Source organism: Meriones unguiculatus, chromosome 16 (genome assembly GCF_030254825.1).
Source record: "Meriones unguiculatus strain TT.TT164.6M chromosome 16, Bangor_MerUng_6.1, whole genome shotgun sequence".
NCBI lineage: Eukaryota > Metazoa > Chordata > Mammalia > Rodentia > Muridae > Meriones > Meriones unguiculatus.
In genome coordinates, this window is record NC_083363.1 from 39,763,615 (window position 1) to 39,783,837 (window position 20,223).

The window sequence follows — 20,223 nt, forward strand, 5'->3', positions numbered from 1 at the left end:
CTACACAGACAGGAAAAGACAGAGCCCTACTGTTTCCAACAGGTGCTTCCACAACTCTCTTCCTTGTTTATCTTTTCAGGAAATGAGATGTTGAAATCAGAACATTCCCCGTAGAGTAAAGCACAGCTTAACCAAGGAGCCTAAGGAACCCAACCACAGCTTGTTAGCTTACCTGGGACTCCTGTCTTCACAGCACAGCCGAGCCTTTCTCCAAGGCTCCCCAACCACTGGCACTGTTGGAAGAGGGCAGTGAGCACGGAGGGGACCCAGGGCAGTACTGGCAGGTACTGCTGCTATATCAGGTCTACTGCTATATCACCAGCTCAGGCCAGGTCGCTGCCTCTGCTGGCAAACGCCGGGACACACCCCCTGCAGAAGGAAAGCAAAGACACTTTCCTGCTCTCCCTCCTTCCCGCCTCCCTCCCAGCACCAACATCAGAGCTGGTAAGACAAGCAGCCCAGAGACCAAAGACTTACTGTTTCTGCCACCCCAGAGATGAAAGGATGAGATCATTAGCTATGAAGCAGACAAATGTGCTCTTGGGCATGCAGATCAGGACCCTACCAAATGCCACTCCCTAGGTGCTTCTGACCAGCCTCTGGACAGCCTGGGTCATACTCCATAAAGCTGAAGGAATGCAGCCCTCCCTGCTGAAATCCATGGAGGAGAAGCAGGTGGGTCTGTGGGAGGGTAAGATGCTTCCCTTTTCCAGTCTTCCCACTGAAGGCTAAAGAATCCCCATGCTGTCTTCATCCCAGATGAAGGGCCCCCAGACCACCTCATGGAAAAGCATGGACACCAGCAAGATGGGGCAGCAGGAACATGCTGACGGTGAATAATATTTAGCAAGGATCAGGTTTCTAGCTAAGGTTTCATCCAGTTTAAAAACTATGAAGGGTCGGCTCACACACTGATGAACCTCCTGACTCATTAATTGCTTTGTAATCAAATAACTACAGATGCTAACAGCCACATGTAAATTATGCAGATAACATTCTGGGGACAAAAATATGATACTTCACAGAAAGGAAAATATGTCCCTGAGTTCAGTGAACTTCCTCATTTTATTTTGCTCCTTTTAAGTATGCAAATTCTGCAAATGACTTGAGGTAGTTTACAGTTCCAATACAAGAATGGAATAGTGTTGGGTAAAAATAAAGAACCGTAAAGTGGGAAGTTAGAGATAAACTATTGAAAAGGAAAAGTTTAGTCAGGTGTGTTAGTTAACATCTATAATCTCAGTATGTGAAATGCTAAAGCAGGAGGATTGCTATGAGTTCAAGGCCACCCTAGGCTCTAGACTGCAAGCCAGCCGGGGCTACAGAGTGAGAGCTCACCCCTCCACACACATACACATATATAAGTAAACATACAATGTGTGTGTGTGTGTGTGTGTGTGTGTGTGTTGGCTCTATAATGGCTCTGTCCCCAGTACCACATAAACCATGGCTGTGCACATAAACCACATAATCATCACACTTGGAAGGTAGAAGCAGGAGGACGAGAAGTTTAGGGTCCTTCTTAGGTATATGGTAAGTTTCAGGCTAGCCTGTGCCATTGAGTGAGATCTGACCTCAATAAACTAACAAACAAACAAAGGCTAAATAAGTGAAAATTTAAAAGACAATGTCAAAATCATGCAAATGATAAACCAGAGTGACTATTACTCTTTATAAATTCAAAACTTGATTCTAGGGACTGAACTCCCTAAGATCTGTGAACAGACGGGAAAGGTTTATACCTTTCATCTACTGAGGTATATAGTTCTTTTCAGAGTGAAGGAAGTGTCCACCTTAGGAAAGGTACTAGTCTTAGGTATAGTGCGTTTCCGTGGAAACATCCTTGAAACATGTTTTCAACATTGGAGTCCACCTAATTTCTTACTAAAGACCATGAGGGTTGAGAGGTACAATCTCAGCTCGGTTCTCGTTTTCTACACGGCAGGACCACTTAATCCATGTCATAATCTTTCACCAGCCAGTCTAGATCTGACACAATATGATACTCAGCAGGAGAATAGAGACCATCTGAGAACACCCATTATTTTAGGGTGCTAAGAACCATCCCCTTGTCTGCCCACGGTCTTGGAGAAAGAAAACTTATCTCCCAACTGAATTGAGGTAATTTCATTCTCTTTTCCTGCCCTCCCTGCAGAACTCTGCCCATCTAAACCAACCAGTTGTAAGGGGCACCAAATGTCTACTCAGTAAAAATGGCTGAGAACTGCTAGAAATATATCTTGCTATGCCATTCATCCCATACCCACCAGTCGAGGGTTAGAGATGGTATTCCTTTTGCTGCTAAAATGCACTGCTTGTGGAAACACAGAAGTCACTGGCATTTTCACTGCAAGAAGCTCAGGAACTGGGGCTGGCCGGGTATGGCGAGGCACACTGGAGGATGAGGCAGGGGGATTGTATACCTTTGATGACCAGCTACATAGTGAGTTCCAAGCCAGCCAGGGCTACATATGAAGACCTTCTAAAGCAAAAATGTACATACAGAAGTAAACAAAAAGAAGCTGGCAGCCTAGAGGTTATTTGGGCAGGACAGTGGCGATGGCTGTCAGGTTGGACAGCAGTTGTGGAGGGGATGAGGAAGCAATGGAAGGACAGACAGAATGGTCTGTTTATAAGGAGCTAGATATAAATATGATAGAGGCTCAGAGGGAAGGTCCCTCACTCATCTTTACTTTGTTGAGCTCAGCCATTTCTTAAGGATAAGCACATGGCTGTCAGTACTAATAAAAGCTCTAGCATTTTTTTTTATTAGACCAAAAGCATGTTAGAGGATTCTAGACAGTGAGACAAGCAGTGGTTTTTGGAGAATCTCATGACTGCATTGGTTTGGGAACAGTAAGATGTGACTCTGAACCACTAAACATACTAGATGGTTTTTAATCTCAAATCCAAAATAAAGGGGGGGGGTCATGCTGTGTCCGATATTTAGGTTATTTCAGAAATAAGGTGCATTTGTTTTTCAAAACTGATGACTCACTAATAAGCCATTTGTTTATTCCTTCCAGTTTCCTCATAAAAGCCAGTTAATACATGAAGCTGGATTCCTCAGTACTTCCTGGTTAGGTTGTGGGCCGTAACTTAGACACCCACAAAGGACGAAACAGAAGGAAGTGGTGTGGGGGTGGCCATATGACTGCCATAGGTCTCGCCATTGTGAGTTCAAAGCCAGGCAAACGGATGGAGGCAGAGCCGAGAACCTAAAATAACACACCTGACCGAAGCAGAGGTGCCTGCTCACCTGTGTTCAAAAAGCAAGCTAAATACGTATTCCTGTGTTCTATACCTCATAGATTCACCTTCCACACATGCAAGAGGAATACGGAAAGAAAGGCCAAAGGTAAGGAAGAGCTTCAAGCTCTTCCTCCGCTGACTGGCACTGTCAGTCTGTACACTTTGTGCGTGGTCTCCCAGAAAAGTACAGGGCTGAACAGGGTGTGGTGATGCTCTCTGGTGAGCTCAGCCCTCAGGAGGCCCAGAAATTCAAGGTCATCTACACTACAGTAGTAAATTTGATATCCGCCTGGGGCACGTGTGATCTTGTCTCAGAGTAAATGACTAACTAAATCAACAAAATTTTTTATGCTGTTATATTTATTATTTTATGTGTAGTTTTAAAGGACTTATTTCTTTTTGATTTGATGGATATGAGTGTTTGCCTGCATGTGTGTAAGTACCCCATTTGTGTGCAGTGCTGGAGACGGCCAGAAGGAGGCTGTGAGCCCCTGTGTGGGTGCTGGGAACTGAACTTTGCAGGAGTTCTGAACTGCTCTTTGCAAGAGCTGCCACGGCTCTTCACTAATGACCGTCTCTCCACTTGCTCTCTGGAATTGCTTTTCTCTGGTATTTTGTCAAAACAATGAGAAGAATGACTAATTCAGGACTTTAGGACTTGTTAGAAGAGCATGAAAAAAAAAATAATCCATGAATCCCCAGGATAAGGGAAGACTCAGACCAGACTCTTTACCATTCACTGCTAGAGTCAGGATTAGCTAGGTGGGGATGACTGAGGATTTCAGGACGAGCCTTCAGCCAGTGTTTATTAACCTGTGGGTCACAGACCTCACGTGGGATCACATAGCAGATATCCTGCATGTCAGAAGTTTAGGTTATGTTCATAACAGTAGCAAATTTTAAAAAGTAGCAGGGAAATTACTTCATGGTTGGGGTCACCACAAGATGAGGAACCGTATTAAAGGGTCACAGCATCAGGAAGGTTGAGAGCCATTGCCTTAAGCCTTGGGTAATGTAATTTCTGATATACCCTTTTAGGGGAACGGAGTGGTACGGTTTGTATATAACATTAACACCAAGAATATTCAGGGCCACTGTGGTGGTACATGCTTATGATCTCAGCGTTTAGGAGGTAAGGGCAAGAGGATCATGGGGAAAAAAAATACATAAATAGAGGACAAGGTCACAAAACGATGGGAACCTCTATCATACCAGAGAGAACACACTAATTACAAGTACGGGAGCTGACAGGGAAGAGCATCTTAGAGAGGAGTCGAGACATACGCTCAGCCACCGAGACTCACCAAGAACTTACTATATACCAAATATTGTTCTGGGCAGTCTCCGTGACTTTCATACTTTTAGCAACCCCTCCAGGGGAAGCGGGGCAGTCCCCACTATTGTTCCCATTCTAAGATGAGGAAGTTGAGGCACAGAGCAATTGAGTAAATGATATACCAGGAATCCAACACTGCCTGACTGAAAAGTCCACTCCGTTAACCTGCATTCAAACAAGGATCACAAGCAGAAACAAACATCCAGGCCATGCTGAGTAACCGAGGAAGAGGCGGTTGTAAAGCCAGGTGCAGAGGAGGTAGAGGACTGTTATCATGATGCACAGCTGACGGAATCCACTTGCCGTTTCACTCGGCACGTAGGCTTCATGGGTTACTAAATCCAAGGCCTAGACAAGACGCCATCTCTGTTCATCCGGTGAGAATGTCAAGTGTTCACACACCACAGATAGGCTTGGGAAGAAAGTTAAGAACTACGGAGTAAATGCATCATTTCCTCCCTCAGTCTGCCTCTGGGGTGTGTGTGTGTGTGTGATATGCGTGTATACCCATGTGTGACTCTATGTGAAGGTCAGAGGTCAATCTCGGGTGACTTTGTTTGTTAATTTGTTTATACGAGGTGTCTCTCCAAACCTAGAACTCACTGATCTGGGATGGACTGGAAGGCCACTGGGGTTCCAGGAACCCTGTCTCTGCCTGCGAGCACTGGGGTCACAGAGGAGCACAGGCGTAGAATGTAGAAGCTAGGGAACCGAACTCAGGTCTTCAGTGTTGTACATCAAGCACTCTACCGTCTGGGCGACCTTCCAGGCCCCTGAGTGTCTTTAGGTCGGAACTCACATAGAACCAAACAGCCCACTTCTCCAAGCTCAAAAATCCTCCTAAGGTCACACAAATGGCACACCCTCGGTGTTAGCACACAGTCCCTGTGATCTCCTGCGAAAAGCAATTCTCATGAGGGTTAAAACTGCCCCCAGGACAGGTTCATCCTGCACCAGTTTACAAGAAACCTAATTTTTTCTTTCTTTTTTCTTTTTTGGTTTTTGGTGTTTTGGTTTGTCCAGACAGGGTTTCTCTGTGTAGCCTTGGCTGTCCTGGAACTTGCTTTGTAGACCAGGCTGGCCTGGAACTCAGAGATCCGCCTGCCTCTGCTTCCCCGAGTGCTGGTATTACAGGCGTGCACCACCATGCCTGGCTTAAGAAACCTACTTTTGGCCAGAAGACTCTGGAGGCCAGGCCTTTCTCATAAGACGCATTTCTTCCCCAGCCTAGCATGAAAGAGCGAAGTAAAATAAACAAGACTGAAAGTTTGCTGAGTTAGAGACTAACACAGATAAGACCAGGAACATTCCCAAAGCTCTCCTTGAACAAAACGAGCCTGATGCACCTGCGGGCACCTTCGCTGGCATTGAGGCTTACGCTTGTGTGTTTGTTCTCAGGAGGACAAACATCTGGAGGAGGTGTGGCCAAGATTAAGACAAGGGTTCTCACTACTGTCTTCTAGCTGGCTAGCCTCAGTGTGACCTCAGAATTTCAGGATGTCTGAACTCAAGCAAAGGTCTCCATCTAGTGGTGATGGTTCGCACTGCAGTCGATGACGCCACCTGTGCCATCATGGTGTACAGCTGCCAGTACCTAACGGGTGTGGGTGTGGAGGGGTCTGAGGGCAGGCCAGTAGTCCAGCAGGAAACTGTGGGCCAGAGTTATCTTGTTTACTCTCCTGCTGTGTAGTCTGTATATGGCACAGTTTGCTCACTCCTTCATTTATTTCTCCAATACACAGTCACATTAAATGTTACTAGGTACAAGACATGATCTGAAAGCCCCTGGATTTAAAAACAAACTCTGTAATTGCTACCTCCAACGACCTTATACCATGGTGGGAAATTAGGCCATCAGCAGTCAGCTGCACTCCACAGTGATGAGGGCTGACCTCCTTATACCAGGGAAGACTGTGGAAGAGGCACATAAACGAATCGTAGAGGATAAGAGGAAGAAATGTCTAAACCAGAGACCTCAAGCTGGCACCCTGCAGGCCTCATCTGGCCTGCAGATGTGTTTTGTTTGGACGGTGCCGTGTTTTTATAACTTGGAAGTGGTTGCCAATGCTTAAACGCCATGGGATTTCACACGAAAACCCAGATTTCCCATTCATTTAGAAAACTGAAATATCCAATCATTCTCCTTCCATATTCCCACACGGTGACATTCAGTTAAGCGGGGCAGAAATGTTCTTCCTAAGGCTCTTCCCTAACAGCCAATAATTTTCTGCAGTTCAGTGGATGCTGGTGTGTTTCAGGGAGGTGGGATACAGAACTCAAAATCACAAAAGCATAGTCACTGCAACCAAAGTTTCACAGAGCGCCATGTCTCAACATATGAAGTATCCTCTTTGCCAGTCAGACATGGTGTGAATGCTCATTCCTCCCTCACTATATACATAAAAATTAACTTTATCTGGATTCGATTTTAAAGCACAAAATATAAACTGTGGCTGTGTAGAAGAAAGCACACGACCGCTACGTGTCAGTTCCCTTGCTGTTGCTGAGATTTAAACAAAAACAAAACCACCATGACCAAAGGAAGAAGTGTATTTGGGGAGGCTAAAGTCATCATAGAGGAGAGGCATAGCAGCAAGTGACAGGCATGATGGCACGAGCAGGAGTCTGGGAGAAGGCATGCTCAACCACAAACACAGGCAGAGGGAGCAAAATGGATATGGCTGACCCTTTAGACTCCCAAAGCCTGATGTAATTCCCCCGTCTCCAAACAGCATCACCAGCTGAAGACCAAGTGTTCAAATGCCTGGGTCTATGGGGGACAGTTCTCATTCAAACCATCACATTCCACTTTCAGGCCCCCACGGGCCTACAGCCATAACATAACGCAAAATGCGCCTAGCTCTGCTTCAAAAGTCCCCATAGTTTTTAACATCTTCATCACTGATTAAAAGTCCAAAGTCCCTTCCGAGACTCCTGGCAATCTCTTAATCACAACCCTCTGTAAAATCGAAAAGCAAAATTACATACTTCTAACATATAATGGCCCCAAATATACAATACTATTCCAAAAGAGAGACCTGCAAGCATAGAGAAGAAATGTAGGACTCAAAAGGACAAAGTCCAAATCCTGTCCTTCCCTGCCCAGGCTTAGATGGCTGTACCAGCTTGCTGTCTGCAACAGACATTTGTCTCTTAGGCTGGTTCTACTCACCATATGCAGGAAGATAGCTGATGGCTCGGGCATCTCAAACATCCAGGGGTCTCTAATAAAACCCAGGCTTCGCTTTCACAAGTTCACACAATGGCCTACCAGCTCCTTCTGTCCTACAGGGCCTTCATGGATTCCCCTGACACACAGTACCTTGCCTTAGCAGAGCTCTGAAACCACAGAGGAAGAACTACGACCATTTAACCCTTTTATCCTGCCTACCTCTAAAGCTAGCTCTACTTACATGACACCTGCAAGTTCAGCTTCCAGCTGGAGATGGACGCTGCCCACTTGGGTCACATTGGCAGCGCTGGTTTTATTCACTTGTTTTCTAAGAGAAAGACGCCTTATTCTAGGTGAGAGTCTAGGACCCTTCCCGTTTCTCACAATGCATGTAGATCTGGAGGCCATTCCTTCATGGTGCTGTCCCCTTAACAACGTCAGCCTCTCTTCCAGCACGTGCCTTGGTTACAACATTAAACTTCTTAGTGCTCTTTTATTTCTTTTCTCTCTTTCTCTTTCCAAATGGCACATTTTGTATTTCTTTCTGTCCTATTTTCCTCTTTAAAATTGTAGACCTGCACACACATACCAAAAAAATAACTGTGCTGTCATGCCAACATTATACAGTCTTGGAATTTCTTTAGCCAGAAGAACTGGTCCATTACATTTTTTTTTTCCTGCATGTAGGTTCTCAGGACATGGGCAGAAGGCAGCTAGATTTTGTTTTTGTTTTTTTTTTTTTTTTTTTTTTCCAAACTAGTTCATGAATAACCTTTAGCCCAGTTGCTAACGTTCTTTTCGGGCCTACAGAGTCTTCTTGCTTTCAGCAAGGCTGGCTTTCAGATTAGACAGCTCGTGTGTGTGTGTGTGTGTGTGTGTGTGTGTGTGTGCATGCGCACGGGCGCACACCAAAGGACACACTTTATTAGCTCCCAAGCTCTAGTTTTGGATCCATGTCGCCCAGTCCAGTGGGCAGCAATGAGACCCACTTTCCCCGCAGCAAGGGCATCCCTTCGGGTAGTGAAGGGTTTGCCAATGTACTGGTGGTTACCACCTCGAAGGGAATGTCCCAAGGGATTCATGGCCACACCGGGACATGTGGCCAGTGGTTCCTCTTTGCCTTGTATTTGCAGCAGGCACTGCCAGCCTTTGAGATAGGTTTCTCATTTCTTCTGCCGTCAGCCACCACACTGACCACAGCTCCGCCGGCTGAGGAAATGGCTTTCTTGGAACCTGAAGGCAGCCTGGGTCTTCCTGGTTTCTGGGTTGTAGGAGATGACTGTAGCATAGTTCCTGGAGGCTTGCTCCTGTCCCCAGGCTTCTCCTCCAGACAACACACGGTAGTACCCACTGGAATGATACCCATTTGCCCATATTCAGTTGGGCCTTCTTGACGCAGTACACAAATCGTACAGTTTGGACTCCCTCTGTGACAGTGAACAGCTCTGCCTGCTTCTTAAATGGACAGGGATCACAAAAGACCACTTCCATGAAGGGAGCACCAAGGCTAGGGTCATGAAGGATGTCCTTTACGATGCCCTCAATAGAGCCATGCCGCTCAGCAAAGTCTAAAGTCTTTCACGTTCTTCCCAAAACAGCAAAGGTTCTTCGGAGCATCATCTTCTCCAGATATGTCTCTTATTAGTTACTTTTTTGCTGCTGTGACAAACATCATGACCAAAGGAAGAAGCAGTTTATTTGGGGTTTACAGTTTCAGTTTTGGGGGGAAAAAAGAGTCCATCATTACAGGAAGACACAGCAGCAAGTGGCAGGCATTATGACAGGAGAAAGAAGCCCATCAGCAGATATGGTGGACTGTCTGTTTATAATATATTATACATGAAGGACATAAACCTATTTTGGTTGCTTACCTATTCAATGCTTTGATATTTGCAGGTGATATGATAGTATACATACTTGGCCCCCAAAATTCTACCAGAGAACTCCTACCGCTGATTAAAAACCTTCAGCAAGGCGGCTGGATACAAAATTAACTAAAAAAAAAAAATTCAGTAGCTCTCCTTTATACAGATGATAAATGGAATGAGAAAGGAATTAGGGAAACAACAGCCACAAAAAATATAAAGTACCTTGGTGTAACTCTAACCAAGCAGGTGAAAGACCTGTATGACAAAAACTTTAAGTCTCTGAAGAAAGAAATTGAAGATATCAAAAGATGGAATGATCTCCCATGCATGTATCAGTAAGATTAACATAGTGAAAAAGGCCCTTCCCAAAAACAAGCTATAGATTCAATGCAGTTCCCATCAAAATTCCAACACAGTTCTTTACAAACCTGGAAAGAGCGATTCTTAACTTCATATGGAAAAATAAAAAACCCAGGATAGCTAAAACAATTCTGTTCAATAAAAGAACTTCTGGAGGCTTCGCCATCCCTGATTTCAAACTGGACTATAGAGCAATAGTAATGAAAAACCCCTGATATTGGCATAAAAGCAGCCAGGTTGATCAATGGAATTGAATTGAAGACCTAGCAATAAACCCCCACACCTACAGACCCTTGATTTCCAGCAAAACCATACAATGGAAGCTAAAAACATACAATGGATAAAAGACAGCATCTTCAACAAATGGTGCTGGTCTAACTGGATGCCTACATACAGAAAAATGCAAATAGATCCATAGTTATCACCCTGCATAAAACTAAAGTCCAAGTGGATCAAAGACCTTAACATAAAAACAGACACACTAAATCTAATCAATTAGCAATTTGAAATTGTTATTACCATGTAACCTGGCTTAAGCAGACAAACAAAATTAAAAAAATAAATAAATAAATAAATAAGCTACCAAGAGTGGACATGAGCTGCCACAAGGGAAATCTGACATTTGACATTTATTTCTGATCTGGTCAACAAAAGACATAGAAATTTGTTCTTGGAAACCAGAACAGAGACGAGCTGTTATATAATAAGTATATTAAAAGCAATGATGATTTGGTATGTTAGTTCAACTTATGATGTTGTAACGGAATGCCAGAGACCCTGGAATTTATAAAGCTGAGAGGTGGGTGTGATGGGATACATCTACAATCTCAGCACTTAGGAGATGGAGATGGGGGTCCAGGATTGCAAGGCTACGCTGGGTCCTACTTGAGATGCATTCTCAAAAACAAGAACAAGACTCAGGCAGGGGGAATCATTTGAGGCAGGAAGTCTTCAACTGAGTGAGCCCTCTCTATTGAGGTCCCTCTTGCTGCGCTGTGATGGGTGCACCGCATAGAGAGGAGAGGGGGCAAAAAGTGAAAGAGCTTGTGATTGATCCAGTCCTGAGGTGGGGCTCCTGTGACCCAACACAGACATTTCACCAGTAGAGTATCCAACAGATTACAGGAGAAAGTCAGTTCTTTCCTCTAAAATGGGGTTCACGTCGGATGACTTTGGCCAGCTTTGGACTGATGTAAGGCTAAGACAGACTGCGCTCAGCTATGGCCTTTGGTGGCTGTACTAAAGACATGTCCAACTTAATGATATTTTCAAATTTTGATGGGTATAATTCAAGACACAATCACATTGCACGTTGAGGAGCACCCCCTCCCGTGTGTGTGTGTGTGTGTGTGTGTGTGTGTGTGTGTGTGTAACAGATGCTTGATCATGCAGCATGCTCATCTACTTATGCAGACCAGAGCTGCTACATTAACAATGTTAAGTACTGGCAAGGGCAAGTAGAGTGTTCATAACATTGTTGATAGCATTGGCAAACAGAACAACCACTTGAGAAGAGGGGTGGGCAGTTTTTAAAAATACAGTCAATAGATACCTGTCATGTGATCGACTGCTCATTATTTTAAGGTTTTTACCCAACGGAGAGGAAAACGATACGTCTTCACAAAGATTTGTATGCCGTGTTCATTCATTCATCCTTAGCAAAAACAAGACAAAAAACAAATGGCCATCAGTAGGTACGGTGGCTAGTTCGGTCAAGTTGACGGAATCTTAAATCACCTGGAAGGCGGGGGGGGGGGGGTTGTTACTGTGTGAGTTGACATGGGAAGATAGCCAATTGGCTGGATGGTATGACTTCCAGGGACTGCAAGGTCTCATGAGGACTCTCCTGTGCCTCTGACTATGCCAGCATGGCGCGGTCATGTGTCCCCCTTTAACCTGCGCCCAAACTTACATTGTTTTCAGTTTACAGCAGCATCGCACATAAATTAATCTAACTTCTCTCGGATCACGTCCTTTAATCTGATGTAGCATCAATTTTTCACTCTTCCGAGAAGACTGTCCACGAGCCCAGTGCTTTATTTGCACATTTTATAGACCCTCATTGGTAAGGCTTGGCCCACATAGTCTCACACCTGTGCTGGTCAGCTAACTATCTGCAGTTTGTCACGGATAAGATTCTTTAACAAAACCTTTAAACTAAAACCCATAAAACGATGGGGATCTTTTGTGGAGGCATAAGCTTATCTTTAAGGAATTCAAATTCTCTTTCTTGATGCCCTTGCACATCTGCTCACAATTAGGCAGCAGGCCAGGGATGAGGGTGTATGCAATTAATTGTGGAAAAGAGGACTACAGTGGCCCATCAAATGCTAAGGCATGCTAACTTGGCCACATAAAAGCATGTCTAATTTTGCAAGCACATTAGGGTTTCTCAGAACCAGGGAGAGAGAGGGATAGAGAGACAGAGACAGAGACACACAGAGAGAAGTCATATATTTGTTATAAAAAGTCAGCTTGTGTTCTTGTGAAGTTAAGACGTCTCGTGGTCTACAGAAAGCATACTGGAGGCTCAGGACAGTGCTGTGTCATTACAAATGGAGTTAGAAGGCCTGAGAACTCGAGTGATAATGATGTCGTTGCAGCTCTGGCAAGGAAAGCCAACACTTCAGACTTGATCTCTCTGCTCTAGCAGTTAGATGGCAGAGTTTATCTTTGAGAGAAGGCTGGACCCCTTGTTCTGCCTAGGCCAGCTGATTAGAGGAGGTCTACCTCTGTCAAAATCCAAGTAGAGTTTTCTCAGCCTCCCAGTTCAAATGTCAGTCTCATCACTGAAATGTCACTCAAAAGTCCTTCCTGGAGATAGCTTGAATGATGTTTGGCTGAAGATCTAGATACTCTGTGACACATCACGTTGCACATTGGTGAGATTAACCATTTCACCAAGCTCAGTCACCCTGCAACTAGCCAGCTCAAAGGTCTACAGTTTGAGAATCCAGATTTTTCATACTCCTCTGATAAGGTTAGATGTTAAATGTACTGATTTCTGGAGACCCATCTATTTAGGCAGCCAGAAACAGAAGAAAATCAAGGAAGAATAAGGCAATAGACAGAGGTCACCAATGGGGCAGGAGTCTGCTACTCTTTGTCAATGGTCTTCAATCACCTTAGCTATCTGTAGCTCCTATAACTCCCATGACTTTGCAGTTGCTGGTTGATTTGCCTCATGGCGTGAAGAGCCAATGCTAAGTCCTTTTGTCTTCACCAGTTGTGGCTACCTAAAGCAGTCACCATCAGCAGATCCTTCAGCCTCAACAACACACACCATTACTTGTTTTCTGTGACTTGATGTCCCTGAGGACATCAAGGCCTCCCGTTAGCATAACCACTTAGGGAATACACTGGAGTTACTGATGTCTTCTGTCCTTGGGACGCTGTTATGATTAGGTATCACTGGGTGAGGTGGCACAAGCCAGTAATTCCAGATGTCTAGAGGCAGAGGCAGGAGTAACTGAAATTAAAAGGTAGCCTAGGCTAGTTAAGAGATTTCTGGTCGAGGTCAGGCTACATTGCAAAGTTTGTTTGTTTGTTTGTTTGTTTGTTTTAAGGAAGGAAAGGGGCTGGGGAGAGGGACTAGTAAGAGAGCGTGCTGTGCAATTATGAGTTCAAATCCCAAACATGCATCATGCATGTATGTGCCTGTGTGTGTGTGTGTGTGTATATATATATGTGTGTGTGTGTGTGTGTGTGTGTGTATCATATATGTACATAGATGTGTTCATGATATTTAAAAAGCAGGTTACTAAGTCTAAAAAAAAAAAACCAAGAAAAACTGCACTTTGTAAAAAAATGTGACATTTCTGGAGGTCCTCCCTCCTCTGTGGTAAGAAGGGTGCAGTTCCCTCCATGTGTAAAAATGCCTGCATAGGCTCCCCAACCCCCACCTGAGGGACTGACTCATGGGACTTTCTGAAGGGCTCTTTCAGCTGCTAGTCCACAACAAATACCCTTCCTCCCCCGCCCCTCTTTGCTAACCACTCCTTCCTTGGAGGCACAAACAGCCTTTGAATAGAAATAACTGAGGTCCATCTGCTAGTTCATTTCACCTCCCAACTTAACATTCACGCACGGAACATTCACGAGGGAATTGACATGTACAGTCTTCACTAAACTTCACAAGAAAACACCTGTGGTGGCTTCTGTTTCTGCTCCCACGTTACAAATGATGAGAATAAAGCTTTGGAATATTGGCCAGGTCACCCGTGGTCATACAGTGAGTAAGAAATCTGTCCACTTGGGCTTATGAATTCTTCATTTATCCTCAAATCATGGTGTGATGTGTATGTTTTGAACTTAGAAATTGTGTGTCCCTAAATGTGCATAAAGCAAGCTTTACACTAAGTCTTAGGGCATTTCAAAAGATGGCAGTCCCTCATTTATGCAACACTGTAAAACTAGTATTTCTGGGTCTAGTGGCAAAAGAAATGCACCTCCATGGTTTTTGTTGGGAGCCTCAGGATATAAACTTAAATCATTATTTTAGATTATTAAGATGAGTTTGGGGTGCTCTGGCAATGGTTCGGTAGCTAAGAGCACTTGCTGCTCTTACAGAGGACCTGGGTCCCATTCCCAGCACCCAAATGGCATCTGACAACCACCTGTATCACCAACTCTATAGGATTTGATGCCCTCTTCTGGCCTCCACATGTACTGCACACATACACATAAAAAAGACATTTTTTAAAGTGAGAGAGTTAAACCTTTTGAGAAGAATGCAATAGAGTTCTCAAGTGTAAGTTCTTTGTAATCCTATTAAAATTATAAAGCAGAAAATAGATTTTATTTAATTTAATTAACTTCGCTTGACAGCTGGCATGGAGCATGGTGGAACTGGAGAAATTTTAGCTAAACAAAAGCAATTCTTACTCTCAGGAGCATTAAAATTAGCGAAAGCCGTGGGCATGCAAACAATGATGGTATAGCAGCCTTTCCTACTGTCACAGGAACTGGACCTGAATAGCGTACCCATACAGGCCATTTCATTAGCCTACTGAGCGCTCCAACAGCATATCCTGTGAAACCGCCGTGAGAGAGCCCATGTATAGCGTTACAGCTTCGTTTTCTATAGCATGCTGGAATGGCTGTAGATCAGCAGATGCCTGTTGTGCTAGAAACATGTTTTTGTTTTAATCCCAGGTGTGGGATGTGGGACTGATTCAGATACTCCACGGCAGCAAACTGTTTGCCTCGTGAGGGCCCTGAGAGGAGCTCTTTGCCAGCAGCAGATAGTTTAAATCTGAGGACTCTGCAGAGAGAATAAATGCCAGGGCCCAGAGAGTGTGGAGGAGCTCCGAGGGAGGACAAGGCTGCTGCTTTCCCCTGAGGCTGCTCTTGCTGTTGATGCAGTGAGGCGAGAAGTTGGGGATCTCCTGAAACAAGGATTAGACTGACTCTAAATAACCCAACGACCCTAACCAGCAGGAAGCAGCTAAGGGAACTGCGTGTGCCCCCTCTCCTCTAACCCTTTCTTTCTCCTACCCAGTACTGGGGTGTTGGAAAGGATTGGAGTGGAGTAGGGAGAAAGAGATATAAGAAATGTAAATAAGAGTTGTTGTTTTTTAAGTATACCAATAGATGCCCAAGAAACACCGAATTTCTCTCCACAGGAAATGAATTTCAGCCAATTCAGTTCCACACCCCATTTCTTCTCAGAGCACTCTTTCTTTTCTGTGTCACCATAAGAAACAATGCACAACAGATGTTATGCAGTAGCTTCCAGAGAAGACCACTCAGACAGGAGTTTAAGCCAATAAAAAATCTTTATTAACTGGTCATCGAATGAAAACCGGGTGTTCAGAGCCAGAGTGTACTCCTGAGCCTTTCTCAGATTTTAAGCACTGGGTTCACACACCTCTGTTAGTGAGCACAGTTAGCCAGAAGTGGAACTACAGAAGCCAAAAAGCAAGGTTAGAACATTTAGGGACTCTTCCAGAACTATGGACTTCGGTGGATTAGGACTTCGTATTCATTTTGGCAGGTGTTCAAGTGTACACCCTGAGCTCTTAGGTCAGGATGATGCCTCAATGGCTCTAACACGTCATCAATAGTGCTAAGGCATGGGGACCTGTCACACAGCAGCTAAGACTGAGGAAAATTGCAAGGTTTGAATTCCATCCCGTTCACCAGCTGGTACCGCTTAGCATGGCCTTCCATCCCCATGAACCTGAGTCACTGCCAAGACTAGACCGGTGAGTGCTGGGAAGGTAGCACAGTGAGTGAGGCGCTTACTGAACACACATGGGAACCTGAGTCAGCATCCCCAGATCCCACGTAAAGAGTCTGTCACAGCAGCGGCAGACACGGAAGGTCCTGTGGGCTTGCTGAGCACAAAGGCTGGTGGAAATGCTGAGCTCCAGGCTCAATGAGAGCTTATCCCAAAACAATAAGGTGGGGAGTGATTGAGCAAGGCACCCAGCACCAGCTTCCGGCCTTCACACGCACACATGCACACACGCACAATTAGATGAGATGATATGGACAGTGATTCACCACCACCAAGCATATATAAATCACCATTTCCAGGCTGGAGTGATGGCTCGGTGGTTAAGATTGTTTGCTGCTTAATCGTGAGAACCGGAGTTTTGAACCTAGCACCCATGGCGCAGCCTAACTGTAACCCCAGCTCAGGGATATGACACCCTCTTCCTGTCTCCGTCCACGTGAGCACAGGTGTAAACAGCCATGGACGGCATACACACATTTAAATAAAATAAACATTCACAAAAGAAAAAGGCCGTTTCCTAGAGTGCCTAACACACTCTGTCCATTTCCTCAAATTCTGAGACATTATGTTGCAAAGACTTAAGGCCTGAGTGGGAGTTCTCTTCCTTTGTAAACTTTGCCTAACTACTCCAGCTTCTGGGAACCCAGCACACTTCACCCTTGGATGACAGGCTTACCTAGACAGACTCTGGCAACACCTGAATAAGAGGGGGTGGTAGGTGTGGGCTGTGGGGTGGAGGGGAGGAGAGGAAAATCAGCCTGGTGCTACTCATGCTGGCCAGAGTGACCCCTGAAGGAACCCATCTGGGCTTCCATTTTACCCCTCCCCGTATCTAAGTGTCTAGCTACATAGCTTGAGGTGAGGCCAGGCCTCCATTGTTCTATCTATAAAATGAGTTGTTGTTGTTTTTTTCCCCTGGGGACTTTGGAACAAGTGTCTACTCACACCAAAAAGGGCACCCAAAATGAATCAAAATAGCAATCCCATAAAAGTCCAACCTAGCAAGTCAGTGAGTTTCTGGGCTTAAATTACAAAGCATTTGAGGGTGAGCCCAGTGCAGCCACCCCTAGACAGTCTCACCCAAGCATGAACGATGTCTGCCCCAGAGCGGAATAAATGGAGTCACTCACATTCTCTACACCCCGTTACCACACAAGAGCAGCAGACCACAGGCAACTCAGACAGAATTACACACAGCTGAAAAAGAAGTGTAGGAAGCGGCGGCGGGAATCCCAGGTGAGGCCACGTGACCGTGCACATCCGCTGTGGAGCACAGCGATGTCTGCCCCACAGCGGAAGAAATGGAGTAACCTCACATTCTCTAGACCCCGTTACCACACAAGGTCACATGACCGTCCACATTCCCCTTCTGTCCGGGAATAGGACCGGGCTCTGTCTTGAGGGGCTTTGGCAATTAATCTCGGTTGTTCTGATGTGTGACGGTAGTGGCCTTGAGCCTTGGAGGACCTCGTTCTACGACAGGAGTGGGTGCTGTTTCCCTAGCTGGGATGGAAAGCCGCAGCAGATCTCCGAGAGATCCTCTTCCAGCTGCTGACTTGGCATCCTGCTGGCACCTGTGGCCTGGTGTGGGCGGGTGTATCACCCTGAAACCAGGTGACCTGCATACTTGGCCGCAGCAGAGGCCTCCATACCCTCTGAGTGAACAGGACATGTTGTTCTTGCTTCCCTCCACCCCCTCCAAAATCTGGAGCCTCTCTCTAATTGGGCCGTGAGCCAAATGCTACCAGCATCCAGGCTGCCAACCAGGCGGTGCCCAGGGCTTGCTGATGGAAACGCTGATGAGAAATGATTGAAGCTTGGCTCTGTCTGTCCTTTTCTGTGCTATCCTCCTCCAGAGGCCTGGAGGCCTTTACCCGCTGTGCCAAGCAGTCTTAAACAACATTAGTCCCCCTTCCTGCTTCGACTCCCACCCGTCCTCCTGGCCACTGTCTCAAAGGAAAGAGCTAGTGAGGCCTGGACTGCCCTGCCTTTTGGACTTCCTGCCACGGGGAAGGGTGATGGGAGGCAAGGCCAGTTTCTCTCTATCCTTCAACTAATCCCCGGGAAGATTGGGAAATAGACATAGGGGACCAGAGACTTCTCTTGGCTAAAGAAAAAGAGATTTTGATCAAGGAACCCCAAATCCAATCAGTGACCAGGGGAAAACCTGTCAGTAGTCAGGTTCTCCTCTGGGTGGAGAGCAACTGGCAACGCAAAGCCCTCCTCTTTGTCCAGCACTCAGCAGGAGGGCAGCTGTCCATGGAGCGGTCGGTAGGGTCACTGCATACAGAATACGGTCTCTACCACACAGTGTGCAGCAGCCTCCCTAAAGAGGTACATTTCCTGCTTCTCACAAAAGTTCCATGAAGCTAATCTGTGCTCTGTGTGCACTCAGTGTCGTACCTGCAGAAGGGTCTGCTGGGTAGATCGGTAGATTGCTCCAGCCAGCTGTTTCCCCGTGATCTCCATTCCTGATACCGTGACTCATTTCTTCCTCTTCCTTCTTCCTTCTCTTTCATCTTTCCAAATCCGTTCTTCTTTTCCTTCCTCCTTCATCCTTTCTACTCCCTTCTTCTGCTTGCCCCAAATTTAGTACCGCATTGCTCTTATTGTTGCTGTGACAAAGTGTCTGACAAGAAGCAATTTCGGGGAGGTAGGGCTTGTTTTGGTTTGCATTTCAAGGGGATATAGCAGAGAAGGCTTGGTGTGAGGAGAATGAGGTGGCTGGTCAGATTGCCTCTGTAGTCAGGAAGCAAAGAATGCACAGGAAGTGTGGCCAGGCAGTCAAACCTCAGGGCCTGCCTCCGCAGGCCACGGGAGAATGCAGCTCACTACTGTTTCAACTTGATGAGCCGGGATGGGGAAGGGACTCCCCTTACCTGAAGAATAAGTGAGGAGGGATGACGGAAGAGGGAGGGAGGGACAAGGAGGAGTGGAAGGAGGAAGCTACAATCATGATGTAAAGTGAATAAATAATTTTTTTTTTTTTACAGAAGGCTTCTGTTCGCCAATTGGTACAAGCATCAAATGGAACAACATGAAGGATGGGCCCAGACAGACCCAATATTCTATTAGCAGCACCAGCTACTTTCCTCTACCACTCTGGCCAATATCCTACCAGGTTGGATCTAAGGAGACTCACTGTTCGCTAAGGTCACTCACTGTTATCCAAGAGTGAGGTTCGGGCTTGTAAAAAAAAATAAAGCATGAACCATAAATTTAATCATAAATTATTTCAGTTTAAAATAGTAAAGTGCAATAAGAAGATTTCGCACCACCTTTTTCCATTTCTTTATTTTATTGAGCATACAGGCTGCATCACGTATGTGGGGGTCAGAGACCCATTTGCAGGGGACAGATCTCTTTTACCATGTGGGTTCAGGGGTTCAAACTTAGTTCATTAGACTTGGCGGCCAGTGTTTTACCCACTGAACCTTCTCAACAGCACTTACCTGAGTCTTTTCCATAGCCGAGGAGCAAAATGTTCTTACACTCCCCAACACAGAGTAGGTGCTCTGTAATTGTACATATGAGGGACTCTGAAGCCTCGGTTATGATGAACCTAAGTGATCTTTGAAGAGCATCTGCCTAGTATGTAAGAAGCCATGGGTTCAATCCCTAGCTGAGAGTGAGGACAGGGAACCCAGGCAAGCCAGATGGCTTCGTAAATTACATCTGGAAGACTGAGAATGGTGAGTCTGTTCCTTCACTTAGAGAAATTTGTATTCAGTCCTCACACTAATGAATGCTGAACTGAAAATAAGCAGTGGGGGCCAGGCCAGCAAGTTGCCTCAGGGAGGAAATATGCTTGCCAGCAAGCCTGATGACCTGAGCTCCATCTTTAGGACCCACATGGTGGAGAGAGAGACCTGGCTCTCCTAACTGTCCTCTGACCGCCACTCACATGCTTTGGCATGCACTCACATGCACAAGCACACACATACACATCAACACACATGTTAAATATGTACTCATTAAAAAACAAAGCAGTGTG

General features: G+C 45.6%; 1 pseudogene; it reads right to left on the minus strand.

The window, feature by feature from the left end:
* Positions 1-7,997: 7,997 nt before the first annotated feature.
* Positions 7,998-18,698, minus strand: LOC110552118 (large ribosomal subunit protein uL2-like; annotated as a pseudogene).
* Between the last annotated feature and the right edge of the window lie 1,525 nt (positions 18,699-20,223).